Here is an 18,314-nt window from a genome sequence, read left to right on the forward strand (position 1 = left end):
CTGTTATTTTGCACGGTCAGTGTTTACTCAATAAAAGCCCTTGGAGTCCAAGCAGTTTCTCCCCGACCCTTCAGTTAACTTTTCCCAAATCTCACTGTGATGCGTGTGGGGCGACAGTGGCCACGAGAAGTCCAGAGTCACGGTGAAGAAACAGATATTTCAGAGTCTGTCCTCATTTTCCATCACCTCTTCCACGTCCACCAACCTGACCAGTGTGCGAGACCCTGGGGCCTCCGAGCGCTTCCCGAAGGAATCGCGATGGGCCAAGCATTGCTTTCTTCACAGTTACAGCAAAACGGCAGGCAAGGCACCGTCCCCGGTCCCTCTCTCCTAAATCCTCGTCAGCACAAACCTCTGTTAGGTCCAGCGTGGGGTGGGCAGGAATCCAGAATCGAATGTTTCCTGCACGATAGTAGTGTTATTTCCTAAAATTCATGAAAATGAGCTGTTATGTTTCATGAAACATTCCTTCTCTTAAAAACTGCTCCGTAGTGTTCAGGCCAATGAGCGTGGTCTCCTGGAAGACCAGGAAGGCAACTGGATCCCCTTTGTGTTCCCTTCACAGAGAACAAAGCAGCTCTAGAGTTCAGTTGAGATGATTGCCTTTGCTCTTGAACCCTGAACCTCAAATCAGGAGACAGCCAGGGTGTGGTTGGCATCTTAAGAGCATGGTGTGGTCACTTAGCTGGCAGGCTAGGTTTAATTTGATATGGGGGCAGTATAGCTCATTCATTTCAATGGCTGCATTGAGTACACATAGATGTGTGTGTGTGTGTGTGTGTGTGTGCATGTGCACGCGTGTGTGTGGTGTATAATATACAATATATCTAACATTATTGATGATTCAGGATTCTCCAGAGAAACCAAACCAACAGGGTGTGTGTATAGAGAGAGATTTATTTCAAGGAACTGGCCAATGCAAGTGTGAGAGATTGTCAAATCCAAAATCTGATGGAATCTGCCAGCAGGCTCAAGACCAGGGAAGCGTTGCAGTTAGAGTCCAAAAGCAGTGTGCAGGCAGAATTCCTTCTTGCTGGGGAGAGGGGTCGGGTAGGGGCATGAGGCTCAGTCTGTTGCATTAAGGCCTTCCACTGATCGGATGAGACCCATGCCCATTGTGGTAGGTAGTCTGCTTTATTCAAAAGTCAAAATCCATCAGTTGAAATGTTAATCCCACCCAAAAAATATTCACAGATATACAGAAACACCCAGAATAAACGTTTTACCAATTATCTGGGCACTGTGGCCCAGCCAAGTTGACCGAGACACAAACTGGACCATCACTGTTCTGTTAATACACGGGGACTATGTGGAGAAGCTTTCTACAAGATGGAATGATGTTCATCACTCATATGTCCGTTCCGATTCTTGGCCCCAAGTAAGATCAGGATATTCTCAGAAAGCAAATACTCGAGCAGTTCCTGGAGTTTCAAAGGAGTACTGCTAGCTCATGTCTTTGGAAACTGTCTCTAGAAAGACTAAATAAAGGGAGAGGAAGGAGGTCATATGGCCCTGTCACCAACTCTGAACTTCTCTGGACCCTGTTTCTTTTTTATTCTGCCTTCCCCTTCATTCGAGCGACATGATACTCACCAAATGTCCAGGAAAATGATATAAAAATTTCATTAACTTCAAATAAAAATGTTAATATATTGATGGCCTTTCTGTCCCCTAAGCGTGATTTCTTTAAACCAGAAAAGGAGACTATGATGATGTGGAAATAGCGAAGGGTTTGCTATTAAAACATATATTTTGCGGTCCCAACTGTCACTGACTGGGAAACTGCTTAATCTTTTCAAGCCTCAGTTTTGTCATCTCTAAAGTGGGGATGATTGTGATGATGTTTACTCACTCGTTTGCTTGTGAGGATCAGTGGAGATACAACATGTGAAATTATTTTGTAAACGATAAAGCATTATGGTCATGATTAGTACACTCAGTTTTTCATTAAGTCAAATTTTCTGAGTTAGACAACCCTGGGCCTCATTCATGGCCCCAGCAGCCTGCCCTTGACGGTGGAAACTGTGATGACTAAAGAAGGCATCTCTCATGTCTACGTGAGGTTTCCAAGTTATCACACAGGAATTTGACCTTAAACTCAGTAGGGGAGACTTCTACCTAGTGAGTTGTGGCCCTAGCAAACCTACTGTCTCCTTTTTTGGAGATGCTGATGTACTTTGGAACATGCTGGATTGCGTATTGGCGAATCCTCAGCTTTAGGAAATGTGTTCCTCGTCTGGTCCAGCCAGTCGTCTCTGCATGAGTTGCAACACTCTCAGAAAACTGTTAGCTGAGTCTCTGTCTCGCCTGGATGAAACAGAAGGCAGAAATGCGGAGTATAACTAGGGTTTGTCACTCCTGGTGAAAACTAGTGTCCATAATGCCAGTGACCACCTGTGCCTACAAAGCCCAGGCTCTGGAAACCGGGGTAGATGTCATCTCCGCCACATTCTGCAGATGTCAGCTTGTCAGTAGGAAAAACCCTGAGTGCACAGTGTTTTCTAAACTTTGTGCTGAGCTTCGGTCAGAAGACTGGTTTCCATGGGCTAACATTCTCCGACTCACGAGGATTTCCTTTCCACCATTGCTAGTCCGTAAGACACGTCTCAATCTTACTGTGATGCATCAGTGGCATTTCCAGACTTCAGTGAGATCTGTTACCCGCTGCGATACTGACCATGTCTCAAAATATTTATCAACTAAATTCCTGGAAAAATATCCTCTATTTACCCCGCACTTTAATGTCTATTAATTTGTAAAATTACCCACATTCCCGGTAGTTTCTGTCGCAAGCATGTCTACTATACCGCGTAGCAAGTGCTAAGAACTGGTGAAACTTACGTTATTGCATCAACTTTCTTGGAGAACTATTTTGCATTCCCTGTTTCTTTGTTTTTACTTCTGAATTTGTAAAGCCATATATTCTAAAATTCATTCAACCGTCACTGAGCATACCATGTAGTACATGCACCAAACATCCTACGCACCAGAACCTGACTCATTTTTCTAAACTTAAGTTCTGGCTGTATCACATACCCCCACTGCCCACCTTTGCTGAATTGGGTCAAAAGTCCTTTCCTAGAATTCTAGGCTTCCCATGATACTCGGATCCCATGACCCAACTGAGCCGTCCCCTAGGTATATCTACTCCTTTCCTACCCGGTGACTTAGTACATCTTCCCTCTGCTTTGGAATATTTTGTCTTCTGCTCTAGCTACTTCAAGTGGTCCCCATTTATAATGTCTCCTATACATGAAGTCTCCCCCATCATCAAGTGTGTGTCATTTTTTCCATTCATAAAACATCTCTGGCCTTTCTTGTCTGTTTTATTTCCCTCTATACAGTAGTCACGTGTGAGCTTTCCCGGTCTCCTCGGTCGAGACTGGAAGCCCCTGTAAGGCGGAAACCGCGCCTTAGCCTTTCGTTCATTCACTGCATTCCGGGAGCACAGAGCTTTCTTAGAGGATCTGAACACGAGAGCTGCGGCCACTGCCCAGGCTTGGCATCTAGTCATGCCTAAGATAGTATACATTTATTTCCTCAAGGGGACACTTTGTGTAAGGGGAAGTTACTAATAAGTGCTTCAGAACAATGAGCATAAATCAGGGCTGTCCCAAGCACATCAAGACATGTAACATTACTTAATCTAGACCTTGGTTTCCTCACCTGCAAAATAAAAATAAGTTTGCCATGTCCTTATATGACCATTAGTTGCATAAACATGTGTAAATCACTTAGGACTGTTCCTGCTTCCTTGATTATTATTGTCATTACTATCGACACAACTGCATACTGACTGCCACATTCGTCAAGCAGATGAAAAGAATCGCCCTCACTCAGGAGGCGTGTGGTGCAGCACAGAGACAGAAGCGAAAACAAAGAGGCACCATGACGTGCCAGCAGGGCTGGGGTAAGCACGTGTCCAGAGGTGTCCAAGGTCAGCAGGTGAGACCAGAATGTCAAAGGCAGGCGAGTCAAACATTTTGCTTTCTTAGATTTAAATGAGGAAATCAGTAGAAATAATTTTTAAGATTTTGTTGAGGTCCTTGTACTTTCAGGGTTTACACAATTCAAATGTAGTAAAACGTTCCTCTAATTTTAATATGCATGAGTAGAATTGTTTTTCAAGTAAGGATAAAAGGAAATGATGCAGGGTCAACAGTGGGGCTCAGTAACACTTCAGTGTGAGTGAAATGTTTCTGTGCCTCAAATCCACTGCTCTAGGGCCACAGTGGGACCAGAAAAGGGAAGGTCAATTCTAGGTTGTGGAGTGATCAGGAAGGGTGTCAAGTACGATGTTCTTCTTTGAAACGTGACCTCGAAGCACTGAGTCCGTCAAGCAGAGGGAAGTTCATGAGCAAGGGCTCATGAAATTCCTAAAGAAATTAAACTTTGAGTTTGTTGAAGACCTTCAGTGAATTTGGTTTCACCGACTGAGAGAGTATAAGAGAAGAACATTTAACTAAACAGTAGTTAGGGTCAAAGTTCTAGTTACTATTGGTCACCTCTGTATCTCATGGAGCAACTAACACAATGTTTTACTCATGGTAAGTATTCAAAAAATGTGTGTTAAACATATTAATTTCTATTAATCTATGACTGTTAAATATATATACATATATATGTGTGTGTGTGTGTGTGTGTATAAATATGTAATTGGAACTTGTCCTACCAGCAATAAACACTTCCTGTGGAAAGGTAAATTGTGTTTTTGATTGACAGTTAACTACTTTTGTCTCATTACCCACTGCTTGGTTCTAAAAGCCAGTAACTTACATGAAGGGTTGGAGTAAAGAGATCAGCATAGTATTTCAGAATCACAGACTACCTTTTGGATAGATAAGACTCTCTAGAATACCATGTATAGGCTCTAAGGGATCTGGTAATTTCTTACATCTATTTAAAATGTTTTTGTGTGATCATTTTCAGGGGAGCAAATTTATAGATTTTATCTGATTTTCATAGGATTAATTTGACCACCTCTCTCCAGTTAAACTAAAAAAAAAACCCAACAACAACAACAAAAAAAACCCACATCCAACGAACCTCTTTAGTCATGCACATTATGGCCCAGTGCCGTGTATTTAAAATCCTGTTCTGGGATGCTTGCTCCTGGAGAGAATTTGAAAGCAAAGGGAGATATTTTTCAAAGAATATTTTAGACTCTGCAGTCCATAGAGATAAAGTTTCTATTGCAACTACTCAACTCTGATATTGTAGTATAAAGATAGTATTAGAAAGTACGTAAGTGAATGAGCATAACTGTGTTCCAATAAAACTTTATTTACTAAAACAGGTGGCTGGTCAGATTTGGCCGGCAGGCTGTAGTTTGCTGACCCATGGATTTTTAAAATAACTTACACAGCCCTGGCCGGTTTGGCTCAGTGGTTGGAGCGTCGGCCTGCGGTCCTGAGAGACCCGGGTTCGGTTCCCGCTAAGGGCGCCTACCTCGGTTGCAGTTTGTCCCCGGCCCTGGTTGGTCGTGCGGTGGCAGCCACTCGATGTGTCCCTTTCACATTGATGTTTCTCTCTCTCTATCTCTTCCTCTCTCTCCCTCCCACTCTGTCTGTACAAAAAATGGAAAAATGTCCTCGGGTGAGGATAAAAAATAAAAAATAATAATAATAATAATTAAATAAAATAACTTACACACACACACACTTGTTGAGATTATGATTGGTGGTGCATTGAATCTATAAATCATCTTTGACAGTTGACATCTTAAAAATGTTGAGTCTTCCAAGTTATGAACAAAATATGTCTCTCCATTTATTTACATCTTTTTAAACTTTTTCCAGTCATGTCTCATTGTTTCCCATATACAGGTCTTGTTCATCATTTGTCATATTTATTAAGTATTTAATATTGTTGATGCCATTATAAGTTGAATTTAAAATTTTTAACATTTTGTTGTTAATAACCAGAATATGGAAACACAATTATTATTGTATCCTGAAATGTTGCTAAAGCCACTTATAAGTCCTAGTAGCTATTTTATAGATTCCATTGAATTTTATGAACTATAATCACATCATCCAGGAAAAAGGATGGACCAATAGTAACTAAGGCAATCTTAAAGACCTATATTGGAAGACTTACACTGACATGTATCAAGATTTATTACAGAACTGCAGTAATTTGATAATGTGATATTGACATGGAGATTTGACAAATGCAGATATAAAATAGAGTCCACAAATAGACCCACACGTCTATTATGATGTCTTTATTTAAGACAAAACTAAGAGTTCATGGCGTATAGTTTTTTCAATAAATAATGTATAGTCAACTGAACACCCATGTGGAAAAAATAAAATTTGACTCTTATGAATGCAAAAATATTCAAATTTAGGTGGCTACTAAATCTGAACATAACAGGGAATACAATACAGCTTCTATACAATAACATGTAAGACAATCCTTGTGACCTTAAGGTAGGTACATGTTTCTTAAACAGACCACACAAAAATAGTTAATTTTTTTAATTGAAAACTTCTATTCATCAAAAACACCATTTAAGAAATAAAGATCTCTTATCCTTTGAGACGACATGGAGGGACCTAGAAAATATTATTCTAAGTGAAACAAGACAAGCAGAGAAAGACAAATATCACATGATCTCACTTATTTGTGGAATATAATGAACATAACAGTCTGAGGAATAGGGTAGACCCAGAGGCGTGGAAGTAGGGTTCAGATTGACAACCCTCAGAAGAGGGGGTGATGGGGGAGGAAAGAGATAAACCACAGAACTTATATGATGTGCACATAACCGATGGACACAGACAACAGAGCCGGGTATGGGGGGTTGGGGGGGATGGGGAGGAGGGTGTCAATGGGGAATAAAAGGAGAAACATCTGTAACAAAGATAAATTAATAAAAATAAAATAAAAAAATCACCATTTAAGGGAGTGTAAATGAATACTATAAAAAATTAGAATACATATGTCTTGCAAAAGACTCACATCCAAAATGTGTTTAAATTCCTACATTTAAAAAAGTCACTTTACCTAACAGAGAAGTGGCTCAGTGGTTAGAACATTGGCCCATGAACCAGAGAGACCCGGGTTCGGTTCCCACTAAGGGCATGTACCTCAGTTGCAGTTTGTCCCCCACCCCGGTTGGGGTCGTGTGAGTGGCAACCAGTTGATGTGTCTCTCTCACATCGATGTTTCTCTCTCTTCCTCCCTTTCTCCCTCCCTCTCTGTCTGAAGATGAATGCAAACATGTCCTCGGGTGAGGATTTAAAATAAATAAATAAATAAATAAATAAATAAATAAATAAATAAATAAATATAAAGCAATGTGATAGTTGCTAGAGAAGCAGCTACGGCAGGCCTCCCTGGGGTCACCTGCAATTTCGTAGTGAAAACCAATGGAAAAGCTGGTTTGAGACACATCTATACTTTACCGGGTGGGGCAAAAGTAGGTTTACAGTTGTTGTTTTTTTTTGTTTTTTTTTTATCCTCACCCGAGGATATTTTTCCATTTTTTGTACAGATAGAGTGGGAGGGAGAGAGAGGAAGGGAGAGAGAGAGAAACATCGACGTGAAGGGACACATCGAGTGGCTGCCACCCGCACGACCAACCAGGGCCGGGGACAAACTGCAACCGAAGTACGTGCCCTTAGCGGGAACCGAACCCGGGTCTCTCCGGACCGCAGGCCGACGCTCTAACCGCTGAGCCAAACTGGCCAGGGCGGTTTACAGTTGTTTGTATGGAAAATAATTCGTAATTAAATGATGGTACGAGAGCGCTGCCTGTGTCGCACACACTCACAGCAAACTCAGTGTGCGTGTAGTTGGGGACCATCCCACTCTGAGTGTCTCTCTCCTAGGGATGCTGTACCAAATGACCACGAGCTTGGTGGCTGAAAGCAACACGCGAGTATTTTCTTAGGACTCTGAAGGCTGGAAGTTCCCTGTCAGCCTCACTGGGCTCAAGTCAAGGTGTCAGCTGGGCGATGCTCTCCTGAGGCTCCAGAGAAGAATCTGCCTTCTTGCCCTTTCCAGCATCGAGCTGTGCTCCTGGCTCACGAGCCTCGAGCCCTTCCGTCACCTGAAGCCAAGTCCCTGCTGCGGTCCCCTTGCCCGCTTCTCCGTGCACAGCTCCCTCGGCCTCCCTCTCACAGGACCTTGGGACTATGTTTCTGCCATAACATTAATCCAAGATGATCTCCATGTCAGCATCCTTAATGTCTTCACCTCTGCAAAGTCCATTTCGCCCTCCGAGGTGACATTCACCGTCCCTGGGATAAGGACCTGGAGGTCTTTGCCGGCATCGTCTCTCTCACTCCAGCGAGCAAGTGCAAGAGTGAAACAGCCCGTCGAATCCTGGGACCGGACCACGCCACAGCCTTTGAGGGGTTTCATTTCTCTTTCCCTGCAGCTGATGTTTCTGCGAGGGGTGACAGGCATTCTTCCTCAATCTCCACTCAGGAACTAAAAGACAGTTTACACTGAATATCAATCATCACATTCTAATCCGCCGGTCCTCTTGCCGCCTCCAGTTCCCACTCGGAGTCCTGGCCAGGGCCGTCTGCCCAAGCAGCGCTGTTTTCTGCCCACCTGCCTGTGGCTGCACACCAGCTCTCTAAGCTGTGGCTGTTCAGGAGCAAGGCAGGGTGTCCACAGGAGCTGTTCCCAGGGTTTCAGTCTTGTCTCTGCTCATCACCCGTTGGATGACATTGCTCCCGTTACTGACCTCCAACTTCCAGCTTGGCCAGCTATATGATAACACTAACCTACTTCACAAAGCCGTTACAACGACGGAATGTTACACTTTGCATAAAAACAACTGTCATCCAGTGACTTTGTCATTCGAGTGGAACGTCTTTCTGACTTGGTATATATATATATATATATATATATATGGATTATATATATATAATCATAATAGTGAAGTTGTATTTTCAGCAATTTCACATCAAAGCTATTATTGATATGATTCACTTTCTTTTAACCTGATTTTATCAAGCACCTACTCTAGGCTAAGACCTGGCCACTCTAGGGAACACACTACTGAATAGAATCCACCCCTCCCCTTAATAAGCTCGTCTAGTGGGGAAAGCAGGTGTGTTAAATAGGTAATGACACGACATGGTGGTTAGAGCTACAAAAACCAAGAAAAATTGAATGTGAAATTTGATTAAACTAGGGGATTATTAATTTTGTGAAGTCTTCACATAACGTGATCATTATACCAAAATCTTTATTGATTAAAGGTATGTACAGTATTTTTTACTGTTGCTTTAACAAATTGCCACAAATTTAGTATCTTGAAACCACAAGAACTTGTTCTCTTAACGTTCTGGAGGTCAGTGGTCTGAACTGAGTCTTGTGGGGCCAACGTCAAGGTGTCGGCCTGGCTGGGTCCTGCTGGAGTCTGCAGGGAGAATCCACTCCTTGTCTCTCCCAGCTTCTCGGGGAGACATTCCTTGGATGGCGGCCGGATCACTCCAGTCTGTTTCTGTGGTCCCACTGCCTTCTCTGACTTTGGTCTTCCTTCTCCCTCTGGTGAGGATCCTTGTGGTTACATTGTGTCAACCTGAAGAACCAGGACAACCCCCACCCCCAACCTGAGGATCCATGATTTAATCACATCTGCCAAGTCCCATTTGTCAGCAAGTTCTCATCTTCACAGGCCTTACATCCCACAGAGGAGAGGGATGGGGGGGACCGTTTTTGACCAGGAAAGCTGACGTAGTCATGAGATTTAATGGGTTTCAAGGCTGTAATGACCTTGAAGTTCTTCTAGAACAGTCCACAGTTCATAGGACAAATTCAGGGACCTGGGAAATCCCACAGGCCAGCAACCTACCTTGGCTCTTGGTTTCTAGTAAAAAATAAACTTTGAATCTTGTCTCCGATTGGTGGAAAGACTCAGACATGCTGACAAAATTTTATTTCAAAAGAATCGGGCAAATGACACTTGGGATTTTCCTAGGGATTCAGAAATCTCAGTTAATTTAAAATTCTCTAAGAAAGGGTCTTCACTTCATCCCTTCATTGTAGTTAAGGTTCTAAAAGTCCACAGGGGGGCGCCCCTCACCATAGTTCGGGGTTTTTTTTGTGTTTTTTTTTTGTTTCCCCTTCAGGTGCCTGTCTTTTCCCAGGCTTAGATTTCTCAGTATAGGTGAGGGTACATGTTTTGTCATTTTGTACAGAAAATTTTAAAAAATGTTCTGGTCTTCAGAGATTATATTTTAAATTTATTATAAAACATAAAATGTTTCCACGATCCAGTTCTCTAAACACTGTTGAAGCTATATGAAAACAAGAGAAAAACGTCCCTCAAAGATTTCGTTTTCATGGGTGCGGGTGTAATTATTCACATTGCCAGCAGATGGCACTACCCCATTAAGAATCGTCGGCCCTCCCGCTGCAAGGTGGGCATGCCAATACTTCAGAGGTTGGTGAATCTACCCAAAAAACAAGTGTTTATGGATCTCCTGCTGTGTGCACGGTTCTCACACCCTGGATTGTCCTGTGGAACAAAACAGACACGAACTCTGCTCTGATAGAGAGTACACCTAGCGAAGTAACGTGTACGACAAGACAAAAGTGTCCCAATCTGAGAGAAAATGTTACCGTGAAAAGAAAAAAGCAAATGACAATGAAAATTCTCTCATAGGTGAGGAGACTTGAGAAAGATAAATGGTTTGTTGACATAATAGATAGTAATAGTTCCATACAGGTCATTGTATCTAGCATGTTTCCACATTGGTTCTCAAGGTCCATTTGGGGCTGATGAGTTCTGGTTCTTGTGCTGTCGCTGACTCTTTATGGGCTCTTAGAAAACTATTTCATCTCTCTGGGCCTTAACTTACTTTTCTGTGAAAATCAAGGCATTGGACTTAATGATTATACTTAATGAGGTAACATTTTCACCAGTGGAATGTTGCTGTTTAATCTTCTGCAGAAGTTCAATACAAAAAATAAGAAAAGTGCTTGAGTTGAAGAAAATCCATCCTCCTGAGTCGTCATCTTCCTTCCCTTGAATCTTTAGCCTCCTCAGAGCACAGTTTAAAAACTACTAGTGATTTTGCAAATGCCTTCCAACTCTAAATAGTCATATTTCTTAAATGCAATGGATGAAGTGTGGGATAGTAATTATCTCAAAAAAATGGTTGCTGCTTGGTAAAAAACAAAAACAAAAAACCCCTCAACAACAACAAAAACGCCACTAAATCTCGAAGCGTAGGCCAAACTGGTCATTAAGAACAAAGAGAAACTAACATTCAAAGCATTTCCCATATTTTCAGCACAGTTCCTTCTGATACCGACCTGCTCTGCGGCCGTCACAGGGGCTCAGCCGCCCCGGGCCAGGCGTCAGCTGTGAACACGCCCTGCTCACCCCTCGTAGGGCACACGTGGCCTGCAGCCAGGCATCAGACACACAGCCTCGGCTGTGAGAAATGCTGAGAGCCCAGCGCGGTACCGCTGGCTGCTGAGTCATGGTGGCTTGGGCCCAGGCTTCTGGAAGCCACTGAACCACAAGGCCGCAGGCGCGGTGGGAAGGGCAACTGAAGGTCAAGGGACTATGGGACAGTGGTTAAGACAGATGGAACGTTAGTCTTCCCAAGTTCACATCCCAACTCCATCCACTTGGACAAGTGACTTTGGTTCCTGAATTTTAATTATGGAGAATAACAGTTACTCCTTCTTGGGAATAGGACCTCAGAAGGCAAATAACAGTACAATTTAAATACCAAGTAGAATTTTTTTATTTTATTTTTTTCTTTATTGCTTTTTAGAGAGAAAGGAAGGTAGAGGGAGAGAGAGATAGAACCATTGATGAGAGAGAACATCGATTGACCGCCTCCTGCATGCCCCCCACTGGGGATCGGGCCCACAACCTGGGCATGTGCTCCGACTGGGAATCGAACCAGCCACGTCTTGGTGCGTGGGTCAGCGCTCAACCACTGGGCCACACCGTCTGGGCCCAAGTAAACATTGTAACTGTCTCTCACAGGAGTCATGGAAAAGCCTGCAGGCTGGGGTCCTCACTGCTCCACTGGTCACCATCCAAACTCTTCTCCACACAAGAGACTGCACGACCTTTAAATTGTAAGTCAGGTCACATCACGTCTATTTTTTTTAATTTTTTATTTTATTATTTTTTATCCTCACCTGAGGATATTTCTCCATTTATTTTCAGATAGAGTGGGAGGGAGGGAGAGAGAGAGATCAGTGTGAGAGGGACACATCAACTGGTTGCCTCCTGCATGAGGACCAGGGCCAGGATGAACTGCAACCAAGGTACATGCTCTTGACCGGAATCGAACCCGTGACTCATTGGTCCAGGGGCCAGCGCTCCAACCGCTGAGCCAAACCAGCCAGGGCATCACTTCCGTTTTTAAAACCCTTCAGCAATTCTCCCTTGCACTTGAGAGATCCAAGTTCCCACGCTGACCTACAGCCCTGCATGCTCATGCTGTCTGCTCTCCAACCGTAGCTGGCCACTTGCTGGCCACTTGCTGACCGCACGGCCGCCACACGGGCCTTCGGCAGTTCCGGGAACAGCCCAGCCTTTCCCACTCAGTAGACCTCTTATGTTTACTGCGTCTTTTCCCAGAAAATGCTGGCATTTCCTAAAGTCTCAGCTAACACATTTCTCCTCACAGAGGTCCTCTCTGTTCACTTTATCTGAAGTATTCAGAATAGAGTCTGCTTTATTCCCTAGCACATGGACTGGAAAATTCTGACCCAGGCGCCCATCATCTGCTTTTTCCTATAAAGTTTTATTGCCACGCAGCCGTGCTCATTCATTTATGTATTATCTATGTCTGTATTGGCGCTACAGTTGGCCAGGTTGAATAGTTGCAAAGCCTAAAATATGACCTGCCCCTCTACATAAAAAGTTTACCCACCCCCGGTCTAGTGCAGTGTCATAGTGCCCCCTTCGTTCCACCAGTCACCTGGGTGATGTCTGGCCTCTGTGTTTGCTTGTTCAGTGTCTGTGCCTCTGTTTCTCTCCTTGGGGCTGCCGACATCTTCTATCTCATTCTCTGTTATATCTCTCGGGCACTGCCTAAGACAACTTACAAATCTGTTGGTATTGGGAATGCTATAGTTTGAAGAAACAATATTTATTGGAGAAAAATAATAGAATCTAGATCTCCATACCTCACCAAGTCCAGGATATAACCCAAAAGGACCAAGAAAATAGAATACATTCTCAAAAGAAAAGAAGGAAGAGATGTTACATGCTGGCCTTTTTTTGTTTACCTGTGTGGCATGAGGGAGAAAAACAAATTTTATGATACACATGTGCTTGAAGTCCCGGCCCCGGTGGGCAATAAATCCGTGCGTGAAATGTACTTGAAGGAAAGTGGAAACAGAAAGCAGTGTGATTCTTAGTGGCCTTGCAACGTCCTGCCTCTGTAGATAAAACATCTTCAGGACTGATACCTCACGGACAAGGTAAAAACTCAAAGACGGGTGTGAATTGCAAATTCATTTCTTGGGCAGCAGCTCAGGTTTCAATTCAGATCTTTTGCTTTTGCTGAGCCGTGTGGGGTCTGTCCTGGCGTGTGTTCTTCAGGGGTCAAAGATGTGGGTAGACAGGGTTTGGGGGTGGCTTCTTGCCGTCTAGAATGTCCTCACTCTTTTCGGCATCGTGTTTTCCCAGTTTCTCATCGCGTGCCAGAGAGACCCAGCGTTTTCTATACGATCCCCATCACCGCTGCTGTTCACCTGAAATTCACTGAGCCTGGGCTAAAAGCCGGAGACAGGAACTCCCCTGTAGAGTTCTTCATACCCTTCCTCACGCACGTGCGCGCACCTCACAGGTCTCTCTGCTTCTGTTCACGTCCAGTGCCTTCAGGATGTTGTTTTCTTCAGGGTGGATCATCGCATGGAGTCTTATTCCATTATATCCAAAAGCCAATCTCAGTTACGCCAAACGTGAGAGAAGGGAAGGGAAGTAGGAGAGAGCGCCCCTGACACCATCTCTGGTTTTCGGGAGCCATCGAATGAACCTGGATGGGAAAGCGCCTACGTTGGCATAGCACCAGCTGATGCTTATAAACGGGCACCTGAAGCCCTGTCGTGACCTACCTGCCTGGAAGCGAGTGCCGCTGTCCCACCCGCCTTGAGATCTTGGGGTTCACTGAGGTCTAGTCTGGTCGCTAAGCTAGTTCCATCCCTCTTGCCCTCATACCACCGAAACGACCTCTACCCAAAGGCACGCGGCGGGGAGATCCGCACACGGAGGCGGCGGTGGTGCTGTGAGGGTGTGTGCAGGACCCATCCTGCCGCCACACTGGACGAGGGACAGACGCGACGTGCCAGCTCTTGGCAGGACCCGATACTGACCTCATGGAGAGCTGTTCAGCGGTAACACTCTGCAACAGTATCGATCACCACAAAGGTCACAATGTCCTTTTCTAGGGACAGTTTCTTTATTAAAGAGCACCAATGACAAGCTGAAATAAAGTCTTTTATCCAGGATCTATGGACTTCTGTCTTCCTGAAAGAGTTACTGAAGGGCACACAAGGGGGTCTTTTCCTCCAAAGCAGTCTCCTCCGCCTGTAGAGACACCCCACACCGCACTCCCAGACACAGGACAGTGCCCCAGGTCTCCGTCGACAAGGCCACGTGTGAGGTGGGCGTGGGTGCTGAGCTGTGCACGTCTCAGTTCGAGGAGACCCCTGTTCCCAGGTGTCCTACAGACCGTGGGGCGGTATCTTTTCCGAGAGGCCGCGTTGCTTTCTGTTTCCACTTTCCTTCAAACTACATTTCACTCGGTCATTTATTGGCCATTTGGAGCCATAGTGTCAGGAGCACACACATCATAAAAATGATTTTCCCCCGTCATGGCTCAGCTACACAAAGAAGCCAGCGTGTATCAGCTCCTCAGATTCAATTAAGCCACGTGCTTCAGGGAAATAACCACTTGGTCTTGAGTTATAGAGTCCTATTTACAGGCACCCTGTTCTGAAGACACAATCAGCCCTGGACCTGACCGTCTTCCAGTTTCCTGGAGACGCTACATGAAGAAAGGGCACAGGTTTTCCTCCGAGGGCACCTCACTGCCAAGCAGCTCTCAGGCAAGGTCACGGTGTGACCCTGAGCAAGCCCCCTACCTCACAGAGTCCCCGCCGCCTAGTCCGTAAACTGGGATTAACAACTGCTTGTGAGAATGTTTCACTAGGATGAGAAGCAGCGTGTGTTCAGTGTGTGGCACACACAGGGCGTTTCGCAAGGTCAGCACCTGTTGTAGTTTTCCTGCACGAGACTGTGGCTCACCCTTTGACAATGTCCAAAAAGATAGTTTCATTTTTTTTTTAACCTTCTCTAATCCAACTGACAAAAAGAGTTGAGAGGACAGAGGAAGGAAGGAAGGAAGGAAGGAAGGAAGGAAGGAAGGAAGGAAGGAAGGAAGGAAGGAAGGAAGGAAGGAAGGAAGGAAGGGAGGGAGGGAGGAAGGGTACTTAAGGAATAGCCTATTAGGATACTATGGAGACCTGGGGTCTGTTCCCAGTGGAAATTTAAGCTGTTCTCAGTTGCCAGTTTCCCTGCCTGCAGGTGAGGGCATCATTTGTCCGGGCTGAGGTCGGGAGGCAGCAGTGCCTGGCTGTCTGCTTGAAGAAAAGAGCATGCTGTCCCTTGGGCTCACGGGTCCACCAGGATCCGGACAGAATCCGGGCCAAAAGGACTAATGTCGTTGGTTAGAAGGGTGGGATGGTGACCTTTTCCAATTTCTTTTTTTCAAAATTCTCCTTTATAAAATTGTATTACTTTTAGGTACCATATGCTTATACTTTAAAGCATCAATAATTGGTAGAATCATATTTATGTTCTCGATTTAGATCAAAGTTAAGTAAATTGATTCAAAGACTTTCACCTTCCTGCCCCCCAAACATGAGTCTGTGGCTGGAGGTGATAGGACCCACTCTTATGAGTATCTCTGTTTTCCGAATCAAAACCCTATAATATCCTCTCCCATGTAGGCCTGGGAACAATTCTTGAAACCATCAAGATCAAGGAAACTGCTTTATTTCCCAAACAGGTCAACCCCAGATTTTTCCATAAGCGTTCCAGGAGCCACAGGGACAGCTGAGGGCGGCCGTGGGGCCAGGCCAGGTGCCTTCCAGCACACCGTGGCCAGTGGAGGACCTCAGGTACTGATAGCTCAGCCAGGTGAACCACTGACCTACATTCTAGGCGTGGATCATGCTGCAGGAAGATGCACACAGGTGCCTTTCATTCTGATAATAAGCCTGACAGCAATCCTGCCCTGTTACAGGAGACAGAGCCTTCTGGCTAGTTAGCATCTCTTTATCTCTTCTGTGTGTGGGGATCTTCTACCCTACAGTCACGATGGGTAGAACGGACTCCCATTTAGAAAGTAAAAAGGTGTGTGTGCTGTCCTGGACCCTTTTACTGATCAGACCCACCTATCCAAAACTCTGAATTTGGGGACTGCAGTGCAAAGAATTAGGCAGCGTGAGAACTCATGTCTTCTTGGAGCAGCAGCACACCAGGTACTCTGAAGGGTGGGCAAAGCCAGAGGGCCCCCAGCTGTGTCTGGGGACATCACAGGTGGGGATGTCACGTCTGGGCAGTGATTTTGGAGCCTTCTCCTAGGCTCACCACATCCATGCTTGCTCCCAAGCCTCTGTCTCCATCACCTCTGTCAGCTACGTGAACCAGAGGCATGTCCTGGTGCTTGCTCCTGATAACGCACCTGTTTCTCACGTCCAACTCCTAGTTTGACCAGCTTATTTCCAGATTCCTTCTAGTGGTGATCTTGACCTCACCTGTACTTCCATCCAACCAGGAATCAGTTATGTCAGTCAACACATTTGATGACTTTTCACAGCTGGCTGATTGCTTCTGTCCTTGGAGACCTGGCTTAGAACACTCAGTTTGTTCTTCCAACACAAATGAGTAATGGTAATAATAACAGCTAACATTTATAGCAAGTGTGCTATTTGTAAGATACTTCCAGGCATTCTATCAAATAATGTTAAGGAAAAATAAATATGGGCAATTTTCTATTGTAATACCAGTTCTAGTGACTAGGAAATGAACCCAAAGTGATTATATAACTGTCCGGAGTGCACAAGCCAGTGTGTGGCAGGCATGGCGGTTGCATCCAAATCGGCCGGGCTCTAGCTCCTGAATTCAAACCACTTCACTCCCACGTCTCTGGGGAGTCCAACCCAGTGTCTTCCAGTTCAGCCCAGGAAACTGGGTCAGGCTACACATCAATCACTATACAAGCAGTTCATCTAAATTTCAAAAGGCAAATAAGTCAAAGTTACCTGAATCTGAAAGATGTGTTGACTCGTAATTCTACAATGATAAAGATAGTTTTTCTGTTTTCTTAGAGAGGGAGGAAAAGACTGGAATAATTCACATTCCTTTGTAGTTTAAACATTTAAGAAATAAGGAATTCAGAGAAAAATAATCTCTTGCTTAGATGTCAGGTCCTCTTTCAATATTTCCACTGGGCAGTGTGACTTTGCCAAAACACACCAATTTCAGTGAATTAAAAATTCAAAGAAATTTTAATCAGTACATTTTTTTTGAGTGTCTATGGTCCAGAAAGGTTAATATAAAAGACTATTTCTGATCTAAATTTTTTTTCCTTTATCCAGTGGGACCCTGATAAAGAACATGGAACCTTCTGTGTAAAAATTATTTACTAGTAGGGAAGACATTGGTGGACTCTTAGTTCCTCCTTCATATTTATTTAATTTGTGAATATTCAGAGAACCATGTAGTTGGCAAGAAAAATCAATGTCAGAATCAGAAGTGGTACTGCTTGAGTCTCATTCATGGGTGTTTTTCTCTATAAAAGTAGTTTTTAAATTTTCTTTCTGGTATATCAGTATTACTTTTAGGCTCTACCTATTTTTTTATAATGGTGTTTATTCAAAACATTGATGACATTTTACTCCAGGGCAGCCAAGCCCAGAGACCACAGTCAAGTGCGTGGTCTTTCCTGGCAGGAGGAAAATACACCAAGTCCAACTAGTAACAGACAGCACATGGGGTTGGGAGATCTGTGTTTCTGCCATTAACCCATGTAAGGCGTTGGCTAAGTGACTTGATTATATTGTCTAAAATTTCCCAACCAAAAGCTGGGGATGGTATTCTTGTGTCACAGAACTCAAAACTATTTTTGAAATTAGGTGAACATATAACGGGTTGAAATACATTTCGTAAAAAAGAAGGCATATAAATGTCTAATATCCTCCCTTGTGTTGTTCTATCAATTTTATTCCATAAGCTTCTTCCTTGAAAACATTTATTATGTCACTTATGGTTGCCTTACTAGAAAATGATGACATATCAGCTA

Source organism: Molossus molossus, unplaced genomic scaffold (assembly GCF_014108415.1).
Source record: "Molossus molossus isolate mMolMol1 unplaced genomic scaffold, mMolMol1.p scaffold_m16_p_8, whole genome shotgun sequence".
Lineage (NCBI taxonomy): Eukaryota > Metazoa > Chordata > Mammalia > Chiroptera > Molossidae > Molossus > Molossus molossus.